The sequence below is a fragment of the Nuphar pumila genome, chromosome 2 (genome assembly GCF_984573655.1).
Source record: "Nuphar pumila chromosome 2, dmNupPumi1.hap1.1, whole genome shotgun sequence".
Taxonomy (NCBI): domain Eukaryota; kingdom Viridiplantae; phylum Streptophyta; class Magnoliopsida; order Nymphaeales; family Nymphaeaceae; genus Nuphar; species Nuphar pumila.
This window is the reverse complement of record NC_143250.1, coordinates 18,574,885-18,592,498: the sequence shown is the minus strand read 5'-3', so window position 1 is coordinate 18,592,498 and position 17,614 is coordinate 18,574,885. Positions and strand designations below refer to the sequence as shown.

At 35.1% G+C, this 17,614-nt stretch overlaps 1 protein-coding gene across 1 annotated transcript in view; it reads left to right on the top strand.

Annotated features, from left to right (window-relative positions):
• The first annotated feature begins 3,986 nt into the window (after positions 1-3,986).
• The window catches only part of LOC149844927 (uncharacterized), a 69,990-nt gene continuing 56,362 nt past the window's right edge, over positions 3,987-17,614 (top strand). The window contains exon 1 of the mRNA XM_089986538.1: positions 3,987-4,084. The gene's annotated coding sequence lies outside the window, so the exon portion shown is untranslated. The remainder of the gene's footprint in view (positions 4,085-17,614) is intronic.

The following is a 17,614-nucleotide window of genomic DNA, read 5'->3' as shown; positions in this document are numbered from 1 at the left end:
AAATTCATGCTTAATAAAAAAGCTTGTAATTCAAATGCACTCTTGGGTTTATGTTTAGTTATTCAAATGCATACCTAGGGTAACTGCCCTCCTTTTAACCATATAGTTAATAGTCAGTAAATTTTAAAACATATTAATTTTATCTTCATTATTTTTTTTTACTCAGAGAGACCACTCCAGGCGCAGAGACCTAGCCGTGCTTGCTCAGCCTAGTGTACTGTAGTTGCTGTCCATGTCAGCATAAAACTTCAAGGGCTTACCCTTCGACCTCAGGGAGTCGCCAAACTTCGGCTTACACAGGAGGGTGATGCCCATGGGATTTGAACCTAGACTGCCGGTCAATCAGTATAGGCCCCATCCCACTATGTCAAACCCCTTGGGTAATATTTTTACTTTGCGCTCTCTCTCCAAACACTATTTTCAAGGGGTGATTGCCCAACCTGCGAAAAAATTACAGGTTTTCCCCTATTTTCTCTCTTTTACATCCACTTTCAATTAGATCTGAAATCCACCTCCACCAAAACCATCCAAACACCTGATTCGAGAAGTGACATGGAGGTTCAAAGCGATCCAATCACACATGGGGGAAGAACACTTGATTAGAGGAGACTCATGTATGTATGAACGGAGAAGATGGGCAAACATGACATAAGTGTGAAGCAAAAAAAAAGGGAGATTGGATAAAAAAAAAGCATACCTGAAAACGTCATAGAGTGTGTGTGCGGGTGTTCGACGTTCTCCTCATCCGATCGACGCCTACGATGAGCCCAGGCCTTAGGTCGACGGTGAGCAGAACCCTATACCACGTAAATTGAATGTGGAATTTGGATAGACTTGCAGCGAAACTCTTATCATTTTCATGGCAGTCTACCCCTTTATATAATGGGAAAGAGGTAGTTACGTACGTGTAACTCCCACCCACTATCTCTCCATTATGTGGCCCACTAATGGTGTCAAACTGGGTCACCTGAATGGGTTGGACCCAGATCCGTTATGTCCAACATTCCTTTCATCCCAAAATCATCTCTATCTTCATATCCCTCCTTGGGATTTCACTAACAAATCAGACTCAGTAGATGTGATCTACATCATTTATTGCGAAGATCAACATTTAAATCGCTGGAATACAACTTGTGTGCATGATTTTTTGGTTATTCAAAAATCAATAATTGACAAAACACAAAATTTTGTGTTTTAAAATATCATATTTTTTCATCCAAAAAGTATGATTCAATGACTGAGTTTTATTAAATCAACCATGTTGAATCCAATTATGGGTTCGGATTTGATCAAAACAATTGCGTTGGGTACGAAGATGGGGATGAATGGAACCTAACTGAGTTGCAGATGGTAAAGCTGATTTTTTTAACTATAAAATAAATGATGTATTTAAATTACCAATTTTTTTGGGTATATATGAATCTGAGTTATGAAAGAAAATAAGGTATGCTTTTGTAAATAACCCATGTTTTTCTTATGTTTGGAGGTGCAAACTATGGACCTTAAAATAAGATCCAGATATATATTGAGATGACATTCTGACATTATCAAAGTCGTCGAGTTCAGGTCTGTGTTTCTCATTAAACATTTGTCAAGGACCGGTTTAATCCAATTTGATCATGCTTTTTACATTTAAACTCCTCTTTCCAAACTACTTTTACCAAAATCTAGTTTTTTTCTTTGATAACGAAAAAGGATTTGATAATTGGGATTCATAGTCACTATAATAACTAGATGATCGGCCCAACCATTATCAATATTAAAACTAAAAATAACAAGAACCATAAATATATTTATAATTTTAAATATTACAAAATAATTTCATTTTATGGCTATTAAGGAAGAGAGGCATTTTGGAGAGAGAGAACGCTAGTTTCCTCATTTTATGCTTATTAAGAAAAGGTAAGAGAGACATTTTGGAGAGAGAGAGAGAGCACAGTTATAAATAATAGCTCATTAATTTTTACATTGCAACCCACATGACATGAATGTCAAATAAGCAAAAGTTACAAAGCTTGCAATTTTTTTTCACCTGATAGCCTTCCTTCTGCTTTTATAATATTTAGGATTTAAGAAATGCTATCCTCACAATTAGGCTATTTCTCTGAAATTTGATAAAAAGAGGATTCGTATTAACAGCTAATATTTTGTAATTTGATAAGTTTGAAATATGACTGATGGAAAAGACCTAGAAAATGAAGAAGAATTCCCCTAAATGTGGGTTTGGCACCAAAAAGTTGGTGGTTGTTTCTTTTGTTGGTGATAAATGCAATAAAAACTGCCAACAATTAGATAATTCATTTATCACCTTAGAAAGGGTAATATTTATTACAATCAGTAGTACCTATAATCTATTTTGGGATCCCACGATGCCCCTTTCATTCTGGGGTGATCTAGTAGTTCTTGGTAGATGAAGATGTGTGGTCAGGTGCTCCATTTTTTTTCATTAAGGCTGAGACTAAACCAATGCTTGAGAGATAGCCGTCCATACACTGAAAAGGAATATATGGATTCTCAATAAGAGAGGAGTCGTGACGGCCGCCTCGGACTGCCTAGATCCCATGTGTGAACTGAAAGTTGGATCTCACCTGAATCGCTTCATCTATCCTCTTGAGGAGAAGTTTGGTTTCAAGTTGTTTTGACTCAATCTAACCTGGTAGACGTGTTGTGCATGGATGATTTAGTGGGGAACAACTCCTAGACGATCGATGTTTTTAGATGATAAACATATTTTTGTGAGAAAACATTTTGATGTATTTAAAACTGTCATATTATGCATCATCAACAAAAACATGTACACAACGTATTTTGGCAATTTAAAAGCCTACTCCTACTAAATGGAGCATGTAAATCACATCTATGAGGTTAGATTTACCATAAAAAAAGAAAAAAAAACAATAATGGGTTCTGCTAAGGCCATTGTAGCAAACATTAACTCCATAAAATTTGAAAAATGATTGTACTGTGCCTAAAAAATGATGTGTTTTTTTAAATTCTCTACAACTTTTGAAATATGCTTGATGTCCAAATTCGCAAATTTTCATCTATAAAAGAACCTTTTTAACCTTCACACAAGAAATTCTTTCAAACATGCGCCTCCCAAATATTTAAATATGTGAATTTTTTCCTACATATACAAATTTCTTCTTAAATATATGAATTTTCTCTCACACATTTGTGAATGTCCTTCTGTTTGTATCCGTGTGATTTTATTAAAATGAGGCTCGCATATTTTTTAATTAAATATTTTCGTATTTATGAATGTTCTGACCTTCGCACATGAATGTCTTCACACATTTGCAAACGTCCTTCCGCCTGTGTGCGATTTTAGTAAAAGGAGTTTGCACATTTTGAGGACCTTTACAACTCATGATTGTGAATGTCGTACTGTATTTGCGAATGTTAGGACATGTCAAGCAAATAATCTCATGCCTGGTATTTGCAAAAGTATCGTTAAAGGTAAAAAAACCTTTAGACGTGCTTCAAAAGTACCACTAAAGTCTTTAAAAGGAAATTCACATATTTAAGAAAAAATCTTTATATTTGAGAGAAAATTTGCATATTCTCATAATTGAGAGAAAATTCGCATATGTGAGAAAATTCACATATTTAAATATTTGGGAGGAAGTTCACATATAGGGAGAAAATTCGATTATGCGAAAGATAAAAAGGTTATTCTATAATAAAAAATTTATGAATTTAGATATCGGGCAGATTTCAAAAATTGTAAGGCATTTTAAAAAAATGCAACATTTTTTGTGTACAGTGCGGTCATTTTTTTATAAAATTTCTTATCCAAATTCAACTGTTATGTTGAATCTGACTTCGGATCCGGACTTATTACTGTAATTCGGACTACAATCCAATCTATCACGATCCGGCCCGTGTACGACATAGCCGACCGTTGTCCGACCAAAGGGGGATAAGGTTGGGTTCATTCATCATCCATATATACTAAAGGCCATTCCAATCGGAGCCTGAGGGCGCCCCTCTCATCTCCCTTTTCTCCTTTCCACATTTAATCGAAAGGGCAAAATGCTGCAGCTCGCGGCTTCTCCTCAATCCATACCCTTCATCTTCAAAGGTACCAAAGGAGCCTCTCTCTCTCTCGGGATGTCTTTGGGATTCATATTCTGTGGTTTCTCTTTGATTTTGAATTTGTTGGTGACAACATATTCGTGTCTTTGATTATTTAGATCACGAAACTTTAGAAAATGCGAAGTCATGTTCCATTTCCATAATGAAAAGAAAAAAAATCATTGTGAGGAACTTTCATGGATGGGTTAGTAATTTTGATGGGCTAATGTGTATGACAGGAACTAGCGTTTTATGGAAGTGGGTATCAATAATATTCCTTGTTGCCCACATTCCTCGGTTTTTGGTTTTGTTCCTTGTTGGTCCTTTTATTGCCTTTTTCGTGCATGGTTTGTGGACCGGAGAAATGACAAGTATCATGAACACATAAAATTTTAACCTTTTTTTTATGGTGAATTGCTGTATTTCGTTCTTGGTTTACTGTAGAGTGAACTTTAAATTGTATGAATATAATATACTGTAAGTGCCAGTTTGTTATTCTAGAGTTAACCAGTCATTGTAAAGCTAATTATATTGCATGTTTTATAAGAACATGAGAAAACTGTCATCCATGCCTTTCATTCATTATGTTTCTAGGAAAGCTAATTATGTCGAGGCTTATATTCATAGTATGCTGCCTGAGAAATGCCTTATTCTTCTTTGTGATTTTACCATCGTTCCGAAGAATATAGACCATGACATATTTTTAATGCCTAAAACATCCAAGGCCCTGCCGTGTCCAATAAATTGTAGCATGGTGCTGATGGACTAAAAAAGAGAGCTCCAACTCCTTTAGAAAAGCAATGAGGAACATGTATGAACTGGAAGAAAAAGTTGGTGATTGGATAGGGAAGTTTCTGATTTGAGCAAATTGATATGGTTAGATGTTCGGCAGTTTGGCCCATTGATGATTCAAAGCGATGGTGAAGTAGTGTGAACCTGGGCCAGTTCGTCCTCCATGAGTAAATTGCTCAAAACAGTGTAAGTCTGTAACTTGGGTTACTTGGACAAGGACCTCTGGTGGTCATGTGAATTTCAGACTTGGTATTGAACAGATCCCAATGTACAAGAAAGGTGGGATAAGAAGTTGAATACTCAGAGGTTTCTATCATTATATGAGGGGAGGATTGTTTATCTCCTTTGCTGCCAAAGGATCATGAATTAGCCAATGAAAAAGCCCTTCAAATTCTAGTTGCTTGACAGCACCAATTGGTGTCTTAGGGGTGTCTAAACTAGTTCACTCTTATGAACTCTTTAGAGGGAAACATTGAGGTTCCATCATTCACTAATCACCATGGATGCATTTGTAACTTCCTTTGGAATCAAACTCCATTGGCTTTCTGTTTTGATCAACCAGTCTGTGAGCAGATGATAAAGTCTGTTTGGTGTTGAAATGGACCAAACCTGAACGTGGTTGTGCCTATAGTGGTTCAGAGTCATTCCTGGTTTTCAGCAAAATTGCTCACATTTATGCAGACTATTTGATCTCCTATACTTTTAGCTTAATTGGGGTTTCATACAAAATAAACAGTGTCCAAAAAGTTTCATAGGGGTCTATTGGCTACTGAGTTCAGTAAGTTCCAACAGCTTCATGAAATGGTAAAAGTGCAACATGTAGTTTCATTCCCTTGAATTACCTAAATACTCCTAAAATTGCAGAGTATATACATCAACATAAGAACAGAAAGGGTGAAAGGCAGAAATACTTCAAGCATCATAAGATAGATAAAATAAATAATCAAATAGTGAAAATTCGAGAAATATAATACCTGAAAACCTATTTAGGAATTATGTATGTACACTTTCACACAGACCCTCAATCTCAAAGGGAGATCAGCTAGGGCGCCATAAATGTATCGGCTATTTACAATGTTGCTAATGATATATGATATAGTAATAAGGCCACCCAAAAGCTTATCTCTAATAATGTGGTAGTCAATAGCAACATGTTCCATGTGATCACTTGGCTTGTAATGTATATAGCACTCTTAGTGGCATAATGGAGTCATGATGACTCTAAGATTAGCAAGCAAATGCCACAACTAAATAGCTTCAATAACTAATATAAGTTGTATGTCTAGACTCAGTAGATAAGCAAAAAGTGGCATCTTGCTTATTGCACCACATGAAATTAAGACCATCTCCTAGGAAGCAAAACCCAGTTGTACATTTCAGATCTGAGAAAGTACTCTTCTTTCTTTTTTTATTGCTTGATACTCTTATGCATCATTTTATAGGATTCTTGCCAAAAACAAGAGTAAACCAAGCCCTAAGGAAGTTTCTCAGTGCTTCTAAAGATTTCATGCCACAATTAATAAAAATAATTCAACGTTGAACGGATTTTATGTCATAAATTCTAAAACTACTGCCAGCAAAAGGGTTTCTGTAATGAAACAAGGAGTCTTCACACACTTCACTCAAGAGGCACAAATCACACCCACAAATGGTCCAAAGCACAAAAACCACTAAGGGCTTATGAAGAACGCAATTACAAAGTGCACATGCACAAATCCACTATGGGACAATCCAAAAAGCACTAAGGCTTGCACAAGCACAAGAGTGAAATGAAATGGGGATCTTCGAAACACGAGCTTAGATTAAGAAGAGCAAGTGTCAAGAATGACACTAAAGCATAACCCTTAAAAAGGGTATAACTGGAAACAAAATAAAAATAAAAATGTATTCTTTATTGATATGAAAAACCAATTGCTTAAGAAGCATTGGAGTAAAATACAAGAGGGGCTGCACCCCTTTATATACACAGCTGAAAGAGGACTCAATAGAGCTGTTGGGCACAGTCCAACAGCTCTATTAAGAGCTGTTGGACAGTGTCAGTCCAACAGCTCTATTGCTAGTCAAGTCTGGACAGGACTTGACTAGCAACAGTCATTCTAGTTCAAACTGAACTAGATGACATAAAGACAAAAAATAAAAATAAAGGAAAAAAATTACAGAAAAGAAAGAAATGAAAAATGTATTTATATATATATATATAATAATATAATATTATTATATATACATATATGTACAGTTTTACATTTTAACACTCCCCCTCAAACTTACGGTACAATGAGCGAAAGTTTGTCTAAGAGAAAGTGAAATCGGGGAGCAGCGAGAGGCTTTGTAAAGAAGTCTGCTAACTGATATTCTGAAGTGACATATGGCAGATCAATTATCCCGTGTAGATATTCCTCTCTGACGTAGTGACAATCCATTTCGATGTGTTTGGTGCGTTCGTGGAATGTTCTGTTACTGGCAATGTAGATCGCACTTTTGTTGTCACAACACATTTGTGAAGCCTTTGTTGCTTCAACTCCCATGTCAGCAAGCAGTCGTCGGAGCCAAACTACTTTCATGGTCATGGTTGCCATGGCTCTGTATTCAGCTTCGGTGGATGAGAGAGATACCTTCTGCTGCTTTTTACACCTCCACGAGATTAATGATTCCCCTAAAAAGACACAAAAGCCAGTGGTTGAGTGTCTGTTATTGGGATCACCTCCCCAATCAGCATCAGTATATGCAATTAAATCAAGAGAAGAGGAGGAAGATAAGAAAAGTCCTCGTGAAAGAGAGGACTTGATGTATCTGATAATACGCATGACTGCTCCCATATGAACAGAAGTAGGAGCATGTTGAAATTGACTTGCTGTATGAACAACATGTGCTATATCTGGTCTGGTAATGGATAGATAGGAAAGTGCCCCGACAAGCTGTCTGTAAGGAGTAGGGTCTGCAAGAAGTTCTCCATCATCAATCTTCATTTTAACATTAACAACTTCTGGAGTGTCGACTTTCTTATCATCAGTAATACCAGACCTGAAAACAATATCAAAAGCAAATTTAGTTTGAGATAATAAATATCCTCTAGGAGAATAAGCAACTTCAATGCCTAAAAAATATCTCAACAAACCCAAATCAGTCATTTCAAAATGAGATTTAAGAAGTGTTTTGATTGTTTCAACTCCCTGTTTATCGCTTCCGGTGATGATCATATCATCCACATAGAGAAGAAGCACAATGATCCCTGCATCAGAATTCTTAATAAACAAAACAGTGTCAGTTAAACAGAATTGAAAGCCAATATCAATCATAACACGACTAAACCTATCATACCAAACTTTTGGTGCTTGTTTAAGTCCATAAAGAGCTTTTTCTAAGCGAAGGACTTTACCTTAGGAATACTTAGACCAGGAGGGGGTTCCATATATACTTCTTCAACTAGCTTTCCATTTAAAAAAGCATTTTTGACATCCATTTGAAAAATAGACCATTTTTTGATAGAAGCTAAGACAATTAAGGTTCGGACAATAGTCATACGAGCCACCGGAGCAAAGGTTTCTTCATAATCAATCCCATATTCTTGGGCATAACCTTTGGCTACTAAACGGGCTTTATATCTTTCAAGAGTACCATCACTCTTGGTTTTAATTTTATAAACCCATCGACATCCTATAGTTTTCTTCCCTGGAGGAAGATCTTGAATATTCCATGTAGAAGCCTTTTCAAGTGCATCTAATTCAGCTTTCATGGCTTCTATCCATTTGATATCATTTTTTGCTTGAAAATATGTGGATGGTTCTTCATATGAGTGAATTAATGCAATAACTGCCCTATATGTGGGTGAGAAAGACTCGTATGATACAAACTTTCCTGGAGGCCTCGAGATTCGGGTTGATTGTCTAGTTGGAATGTTAGAATATTTCTCAAGTGCACATGGAGGATTAGACTCTTGTCGCCTGGAATATTGAATACTAGTATCTCTATGAACTTCATTTTCAACATTAAGATCAATAATTCTTTGATCATCATCAAAGTTACAGTCAAGGTCATATTCATCAGATGTTGATGTTAGATCTAGCAAAAAGGAGTACTCAGTGACGTCTTTTAATTTTCTAAAATCAAAGAAGCTCTCCTTTTCAAGAAAGGAAACATTTCTAGACACATATAGTTTATTATTTTTGAAGTCAAAACATCTATAACCTTTCTGGTTTTCAGCATATCCTAAAAAGGCACAGGGAATCGCACGAGGGGAAAGTTTATCATTTTTGTCAGTAAATATGAAACATTTGCACCCAAATATTCTTAGTCTAGAGTAGTCTGGAAAAATGTTCATAAGTTTTTCAATGGGAGTGATATTTTGTAACGAAGAAGATGGCATCCTATTAATGAGATAGGTGGCAGTTAAGGCAACTTCTGCCCAAAAGTCTTTCGGGACTTGATTTGCTATTAATAAAGTCCTAGTGGTTTCTATAATATGGCGATGTTTTCGTTCTGCCAGTCCATTTTGTTGAGGTGTATAAGGACAAGATCTTTGATGTGTGATGCCATGCAATTTAAGATAATTTTGAAAATCTGTGGATAAAAACTCTCCCCCTGAATCTGTGCGAAAAATAGTAATATCATTTTGAAACTTGTTTTTAACCATATTATGAAAAGTTTGAAAGTATGAAAATACTTCAGACTTATGTTTAAGAAAGTACATCCACGTATGTCGGGAGAAATCATCGACAAAAATAACATAGTAAACAAATCCTCCTTTAGAAATTACTGGTGCAGGACCCCAAACATCCGAGTGTATTAATTCAAGTGGTCTTGAAGAGAAAAAGGTTCTGTTCTGAAATGGTAATCTTTTCATTTTGCCGAGAATACAATCTTTACAATCAAATGATTCAGAGTTACAAAATTTTCCTAGATTTGGAAAATGTTGGATTTTGGCTATATGTGGGTGACCAAGTCTCTTATGCCACAGTTCCAACTCTATTTTTTGAATATTATAACAAAAAACTTTCTTCGGCATTTCTAAAAAATCCATGTAATAGAGTCCTCCTTCTCTATGGCCTTCCCCAATCAGCTTGCCTGACTGGCGATCCTGTACCCAACAACCATGAGAAGAAAAAGAAATATTACACCCATAATCAGAAATTTGAGATACAGATAAAAGATTTAAATTTAATTTGGGAACATGTCTAATTTCTGGAATAATTTTTTTTTTGTTTTATAAATTTTTTCAAAATTTCCTATTCCTTCTATTTCAAGAGAAGTCCCATCAGCAGTAAAGACCTTTGACACACTTGTTTTATTTTTAACACATTTGGATATACTTTGATTATTTGGGGTCATATGAAAAGATGCACCAGAGTCAAGAAGCCAAGAAATTTTACCTAGATCAGAAAAAGATGAGGTTGCTGCGCCGGTTGAAGCTTCAGATGAGGAAGAGACACCTTTGATGAGAAGCTGAAGAATCTCCATTAGTTGGGCCAGGGAAACTGGTGCATCCTGATCTTTAGGCTCCGATCCAGCAATTGCAGCTTTTTTTTCTCTCAGCTCCTTAAGTTTGGGACATTGTGGCCTGTAGTGTCCCGGTTCATGACAGTGATGACAAATAACTTTCTTCTTATCATAGTCACCATTTTGTCGGTTAAAGTGAGGAGGCCTATATGATCGAACATGATTCCCTGGTCTAGACACGGCTAAAACGGAATCATCTTCAATTTTTAAAGAACCTTTCCGGAGACAATTTTCTTCCATTGTTAACTCTTCAATAGTTTCAACAATAGATGGAATTTTTCCCCGGTGAAGTAGGGCCGATTTAGTGGTTTCAAATTCCGGCCTTAATCCAGTGATAAACTGGTAAAAATGTTCAGCATCGAGTTGTTTCTGACGAAGCTCGATGTCTTTGGCACAATGCCACTTTGGTTCTAAAAGGGAAAGTTCTTCCCAAAGTTCGGACAACCCATTGTAATATTCACGAATAGTTTTGTCTCCTTGTGTCATCATTCAAACTTTTTCTTGGAGGTTGCACACGTGTGCAATATCTTTAAGGGAATACATATTCTTAAGGTATTCCCTTGCCTTATCGGCATGATCAAATTTGGCAAGACTTGAGCATTTTTTAATGTCAACGCTATTGATAAGTCATGACATTATCTTCGCATGAGATATTCTCCATTCTTTCCATTTCTTCTCGTATGAGGCAATAGCCTTGATTTTCTCTTCTTCCGATAGAGAGACCTCTTTATCTCCCTCCTTTTTAGTAAGAGATAGCTTAGGTTCCGAATCAGAACCATCCACAATCCCCCATAAGCCTTTTTCCCATATATGGTGTTTCATGATTGAAGCCCATGTTACATAGTTCGTATCGCTTAGTTTCATAGGCATGATGGTGACTTTATCATTGTCATCCATCGATTACAAGGAGAGAAAGAATAGGGATAGAAGAGAAACACGAAGGAAAATGAAAAAGAAAAAAAAAAAACAATACAACAAGATGCGAAATCTTCTCCAATGAAGTGATAAAACACTTCTCTTCAAGTGGCGAACACTTTTGCAAAGGGGCACGGAAACCGAGGCAGCTTTTCCTCAAGATTTAGTACTTCCGCGGCTTTGATACCATGAAATGAAATGGGGATCTTCGAAACACGAGCTTAGATTAACAAGAGCAAGTGTCAAGAATGACACTAAAGCATAACCCTTAAAAAGGGTATAACTGGAAACAAAATAAAAATAAAAATGTATTCTTTATTGATATGAAAAACCAATTGCTTAAGAAGCATTGGAGTAAAATACAAGAGGGGCTGCACCCCTTTATATACACAGCTGAAAGAGGACTCAATAGAGCTGTTGGGCACAGTCCAACAGCTCTATTTAGAGCTGTTGGACAGTGTCAGTCCAACAGCTCTATTAAGAGCGGTTGGACAGTGTCAGTCCAAGAGCTCTATTGCTAGTCAAGTCTGGACAGGACTTGACTAGCAACAGTCATTCTAGTTCAAACTGAACTAGATGACATAAAGACAAAAAATAAAAATAAAGGAAAAAATTACAGAAAAGAAAGAAATGAAAAATGTATTTATATATATATATATATAATAATAATATAATATTATTATATATACATATATGTACAGTTTTACATTTTAACAAAGACTGCATACAATATCAAAAGAGAGACAACAGTTAAAAATAATAAATTTATTCATCAAGAAGCTTCAAAGAAGCTTTTAATACAAGGGGCCTTAAGCCCTTATTTATAGACAAGAGGAGCCCAAGAGGGAGTCTCCAAAATAGACATTAGGAGGCTCCCAACAACTATGTGGAGGCATATACAACAATGCCTTTACATAAAGAAATAAAAAATGCAAAAATTAAAAAGAAGAATAAATAAAAACCTATTTTCTTGCTTGTACAAAATAACAAAAATACCCCTGGTGGGCAACCCAAATTACATTATTCATTATAGTTACATATATCTTGAATATGTATAACTATATATGAAGTTATACATATAACTTAACACACCCCCTCAAACTTATGGTTTGCAAATATACAAGAACCCATGTCTTTAAAAGTCTTCATAGTCTTCATTATGTTTCTTCATTAGTTCCTTCTATTGAAGGGTGTACAGAGTCTCCAATATTGCTATCAATCATTTGCTCTAATTGGCTCTTCAATACTTGGGAACCTGTAAATAGAACTAGCCAAATATCTCAACTATACAAAAGAACATATGTATCACAAAAACAAAGAATCATAAAACATATTGATATTATGGAAGAAGGCATGCTTATAAATCATAAACATTTATGCAAATATGCATAATACCCCAATACCTCTAAATGAGAAAGTAAAACCTACTACTAGGAAAACTTCACAATCATGAAAACTCAAGAAACAACCAACAAATAGAAGAAAGTTAACTTTAGGTTAATCAACACATATATTTATCAAGAAAAAACACATTAATGCATGCAAGACATGAAATAGGATTTGTCGAGTAACATTAATACCATGAATAAATGATTCACTTTAAATAAACAAATGATAGTTCATAATTCATAATAGAACATAATTGCATATTATCAAAAAGAGAAATGCATGCACAAAATATCTTAAAGATAAGCTCATAACTCACTAATTATTTTAAACATTCATGAAAACATGCATTATTCAATACACACATGGATTTATCACATTAATACATAATAGACCTAAAATATGAAAATTTCAAACAATCATTAATACTATGAAAAAATAACTCACAAAAGAGTTTAAATCCCAAAATATTTTTATACTATGGTAGGCACAAGAAATTATTTTCATCACTTAATTAAGAGAAGTCAAATGCATAAAAGATCAATTACATCTTTAGAAGCAATATCTATCATACAACTAAAGAAGTCACTTATGGACCAATTTTAAGAGATAATAATAAAAAACTTTCAAGAGCACATGCTTAGAAACAAGTTGAAATACAAAAAATGGATCCCAATGAGATTCCACACAAATACAAAAGGAGTGCATAAGCACCAATTTACCAATAGGTAATACACAGTGAGAACAATAAGAGGAATCAAATGCACACAATAGCCACTATAAGCATGTACATAAGAATTTTTACTAAGAAAATGCATAAAATTATGCAAATTATGCAAGACAACTAATCATTGAGTACTCATGCAACTAAAACATATATAATGCAAAATGCATGAAAATATTTCAAATTTTCAACAACCATTTCTCATAAAAGAACAAATGAGATTAGAAAAATTATGAAAAATCTCATACATCATAATGAATGAATTTTACAAATCAAAACGCTAATTTGACCACCATAAGCAAATCACCTCACTAGACCTTCAAACCTCAAAATTTAAGTGTATCAGTTACTAGAACAAGAGCACAATTATAAATGTCAGCAACAATCATCTCTCTAACCATTCCCAGACAATACAGGGCTCTCTGACAATATAAATTAAGATATCAATCACAAATGTCGGCAACAATCATCTTTGTGACCATGCACAAACAATATAGGGCACCTTGACAATACAAAACAGTTACAATCCTGAAGAAGTGCACATAACTTACCTTATAAATGATTGTAAAACTGTAAACAACATCAGTTTCAACGGGTGCACATAACTCACCACACTAATAATCCAAAACCTCTTATAAACAACATCAGTTTCAACGGGTGCACATACCTCACCAAACTAATAAACAACGTCTCTTGTCTACATAAAATGACACTTAAATAAAAGGCATAGAAAAAGAGAGGACACACGAAGTAAGAGACTTTGTAATGGAAACAAACTAATGTCACTAATAAGAATATCAATTTTAATAATCTTTTGAAACACCATGGTTTCAAAAATAGATAGCCATCACAAATAAATATAATTATAAGCATCTATAATAATAACAATGGTCAATCAACAAATGAATGAAGCAGTACACTCACAAATTTAGAGATCAATCAACCGTTAGTTAGAGTCAAACCACAAGTTGACAATCTACACTGACATAAAATGAGGTGCACACAACCCACCCTAACAAACATCTCTGAATAAATAACAAGGCCAAGAGAATGATGCATTATATAAAATTCTGTGATGGACAATCCAAATGCCATAAAAGGCAATTCGTACTCACATAATTCAATTTTCAAATAGGAGAGTTCATATCAAATATCCTATTTGAAAAAACAAGTTTCAAATAAAGTCCAATAATGTTAAGTAAAAACCTTATAAAGATTTGTGCAATCATATGCACACAAAATATTAATTTATAATTTTTCATAAACCTTTTAAGTAAAGACAATCAAGGTTACATCAATAACAATGAAGAATGAGTATAACCAATATAAACAAGCTATATAGAGAGATAACTCAATCTAGTCTATTATGAAACAACAATGATATACAACATAAAAGGGGCCAAAACTTACAATGATTCTCAACGAACCAGCCACAAGACCAAGAGCATATCCAAGCACAATCAATCATGGATACTCGCAAAGAGATTAAAATTCATGCATATGCAATAATCTAATAACTTTAAGGCTACATAAAATCCACTATAATATTTAATATTTTATAAATGATAAGAACTCTTAATCAAGAAAATTAGTGTCCATTAGGGCACACCAACGAAGCCCATAAAAGGGCATCCATAAAAGGCTCAAAATAAGAATTTTATTTGTTCAACAAGAAAGGAAGAGGTATAGAAAATATATAATCATAGTAATTAGAGTTCTTAAGAAACCACATACTTACTTTAGAATATAATTTTTAATATATTATAGGAATATGCACAAATAATCATAAAGACACTAATATACCCAAAATAAACTTTGAATAATATGCAAGAAAATGAAAGTCTTCAAAGATGTTCACCAATCAACAAAGTGGACACTCAAAGAGTTCCACCAAAGCACCACAAGCCACAAAATGGGCTCACATACCAAATTCACCCAAGGTGGTTAACACAATAATATTCTATTGATGATAAAATAATGCAAGAAGGGGTCGAACACCTTCAAACACCGACAAATCTTTTACCACCAAATGCAATATGCATGAAATTACCAAGATTTCAAAGAACATGCCTTGACATATGCATGAAATTACCAATAATCATAAAAGTATTTAAATTTTTTCAAATAAATGTATGTACTTTGAATGAACATGTACACAAATTTATTAATGAATATACACGAGAACATAGAAAATATATATTTGTAGAAAAATAAAAATGAAGGATTTATCATAAAGAGCTCAACAATATGCTACTTATGAGTTAATGTCAAAACACAAACTCTAGTTTCAATTTAATTTTTAAAGAAAACACATTTTACATGTAATGACCCCAAACTGATCCTTGAAAAATGCAAAAAAAAAAATTTAAAAACAATTGTGAAAAACCTCCCAAGGACTAGGGGCACATTACAAATTTAATGTTCACAACCCATCAACCATTTCAAACATAGAATCAACTTAAACTATGAACTGAAATTTTATTTACTAAATTAAATAATGTCAATAAGTTCTAAATAAATTCATAAATGAACTTTAGTCAATCCCATGTACGCTTGTAATGCTTGTGAATTTTATCACATAAATAAACCTAAATTTTATCGTTGGAATGTTATATAGGGGTATTTTTACTTTTGAATTGGATTTTTTATTAGATCTTGGATATCTTATTAGGATCTTCGATATCAGATCCTAGATATCTTATTCAGATCTTTGATGTCGGATCTTGGATATCTTATTGGGATACCTGATATTAGATTTCGGATAATTTATTCGGATCTTCAAAGTCGGATCCTGGATATCTTATTTGAATATCTAATATTAGATCCTGGATCATCTCGTACGTTTCTCGACCAGTTGAGGAAGGCAAAGGCGTTCTCCAAGATCGATCTTCGTTTTGGGTACCATCAGTTGCGGATCAAGACAGAGGATGTTTTGAAGACTACGTTGAGATCCAGATATGGGCACTACGAGTTCATGGTGATGTCTTTTGGACTCACCAATGCCCCTGTAGTGTTTATGAATCTAATGAATCGGGTCTTCAGTTTGTAACTGGATTCGTTTGTCATTGTGTTTATCGATGACATTCTGATATATTCAAAGAGCGTGGAGAAGCATCGAGAATATCTACGGATTGTGTTGTAGACACTGAGAGAACATAAGATGTATGCTAAGTTCTCAAAGTGTAGTTTTGGCTTGACAAAGTGATGTTTATCGGCTACGTGATCTCAGAGAAGGGTGTGGAGGTTGATCCAGCCAAGGTAGAGGCAGTGTTGTCTTGAGAGCAGTCGAAGACAGTTACAGAGATTAGGAGTTTCTTAGGATTGGAAGGCTACTGTCGTCGATTCATACAGGATTTCTCTCGTATAACTGTTTCGATGGTTCGGCTTTTGCAGAAGGGGGTGAAGTTTGTTTGGTCACCTCGATGCGAGAAGAGCTTCTAAGAGCTAAAGAAGAGGTTGACCTCAGTCTTAGTTTTGTCTTTGCCTTCTGGGACGGGCGATTTTGTAGTGTATAGCGATGTTTTAGGAATAAGACTAGGTTGTATCTTGATGCAACATGGGAAGGTCATCTTGTACGCTTCTCGGCAGCTGAAGGTGCATAAGAAGAACTACCCCACGTATGACTTAGAGTTATCAGCTATTGTCTTCGCGTTAAGATCTGGCATCACTACCTATATGGGAAATAGTTCGAGGTTCTTTCTGATCACAAGAGCCTTAAGTACATTTTCATGCAGCATGATTTAAATTTGAGGCAACGCAGGTGGTTAGAGTTCTTGAAGGACTATTAGTTCTTCATCGGCTATCACCCTGGTAAGGCGAATGTAGTGGCAGATGCGCTGCTTAGTAGGAAGACTTTTGTCATGGCAGCTAGTTTGATCCGGCGCAGTTGGGACTTAATCGAGAAGTTTGTCAGATGACAGCCATTTGCAGATGATTCTGGACGCATCCTTTATGCTGGGATGCCGACACAGCCTGAGATTATAGACCGTATCGAGGAACTTTAGTCAGCCGATTCGGACTTTGTGAGGTTGTGCTTGAGTGCCCAGAAGCTTGATGCGCAGTTTAGTCGTAGGGAGGACGGGATCATCATGTTTGGAGACAGATGGTGGGTTCTGAAAGCACTGCAGGAGGAGCTGATGAGTGAGGTCCACAGGTCGTAGTATTTCGTTCACCTTGGTTCCACCAAGATGTTTAAGGATCTTAAGTGGCGTATTGGTGGAATGGGAT